Genomic DNA, 1,495 nt, shown 5'->3' with positions numbered 1-1,495 from the left:
TGCCAATGTGACGTTGAGTACTGACTTACAGCATCAACGTACATCCTAGGGAAGTACGATCAAAGGTGAGAGAGAAGCCGCTGAGTCGCCTTCCAGGTCCGAGAGGTTTAGGAGGCTCATTAAGATTTTCGCTAAATAAATAAATAAATAATTTCCGCGGCTCGGAGGGATCGAGAGAGAGTAAACCTTAAAGAAAAGAGCACACGAGCGTAGGTAGCTCTTCCGCTCTGCAGTGGGTGGTACCCTCTGTCCAGGATTCCAGCGAATTTATAGCTGCCCTTCTCGCTCGGTTGACCAGGTTGAGCTAGTCCGTCGAGTCTGAGCTGGACAGCGCTGCCTCCTACGGCCGTGTGGTGGGGTGTGTTATGGGTGTGAGCTGCGGTGTGCTTGCGCAAGCCCATACCATGTGGTAAAGCGTGGCGCATTGATCGCAGTGTGAGCATTTGTAGGAATACAGCCCAGGGTTTAGGCGTGGTAGGTTCGGCTCAAATGAGGATATCTGTTTGTTTGGAGTTTTCGCCATATTACGGCTTCCTCTCGCGTCAGAGTGGTGGTGGCTAACATCCCCAGGGGTATAGATCTATACTGCATATGCACAGATACCCAAGAAAGTGCATGGGAGGACGGCCTTCGCGGTAGCTCAATGGTAGATCATCGCAAGCGTAATGCGGAAGGTGTGGGTTCGGCTCCAACCAGCGGCAACTTCTGTTTCCGTCCACTGTAATTTTCCATTTCTTCACTATTTCTACCGTCTAATTAAACAAAACACCACTTAATTTTCCCTATAGTTCTTGTATATCCCTACATATCCTATATTAATTTTCCCTATGGTTGCTATATATCCCACGTCTTCGCATTACGTGAAGACGTGGGATATCGTTCCCCACCTGCGGCAAGTTGTTTTTCACACACACACACACACACACACACACACACACATATATATATATATATATATATATATATATATATATATATATATATATATATATAACGTAGTACTTCTGCGGAAGCCGCAATAAAGGGAAAATCAGACATCCACCCGTTCGTAGCAATTGCTACAAAGGAAACCCATACGGGTTCCTCGAAAGAAAAGCCTCAGAGTTGAAGAAAAATTCGTCCCGGTCCGGGACTCGAACCCGGGACCACCGCTTTTCCGGGGCAGCCGCTCTACCATCTGAGCTAACCAGGCGGCTAGCAGATGGCAGGGCGAAGTCGAATTTGTCGACAACACACGAAGCAAAGGCAAGTGTTTGACGTAGTAGTTCTGCGGAAACCCGCAAGGTGGAGAGAAGTAATTAATAAAGGGAAAATCAGACATCCACCCGTTCGTAGCAATTGCTGCAAAGGAAATCCATACGGGTTCCTCGAAAGAAAAGCCTCAGAGTTGAAGAAAAATTCGTCCTGGTCCGGGTTTCCTTTGTAGCAATTGCTACGAACGGGTGGATGTCGGATTTTCCCTTTATTAATATATATATATATATATATATATATA

At 46.4% G+C, this 1,495-nt stretch overlaps 1 non-coding gene across 1 annotated transcript; it reads right to left on the bottom strand.

Moving 5' to 3' along the window:
- Positions 1–1,117: 1,117 nt before the first annotated feature.
- On the bottom strand, positions 1,118–1,192 carry TRNAP-CGG (transfer RNA proline (anticodon CGG)). Its single transcript has one exon. It is a non-coding gene; the product is annotated as a tRNA-Pro (tRNA).
- Positions 1,193–1,495: the final 303 nt, after the last annotated feature.

The sequence above is a fragment of the Dermacentor variabilis genome, chromosome 1, assembly GCF_050947875.1.
Source record: "Dermacentor variabilis isolate Ectoservices chromosome 1, ASM5094787v1, whole genome shotgun sequence".
Lineage (NCBI taxonomy): Eukaryota > Metazoa > Arthropoda > Arachnida > Ixodida > Ixodidae > Dermacentor > Dermacentor variabilis.
Note: the sequence above shows the minus strand (reverse complement) of the source record. Positions and strands in the feature narration are given on the sequence as shown.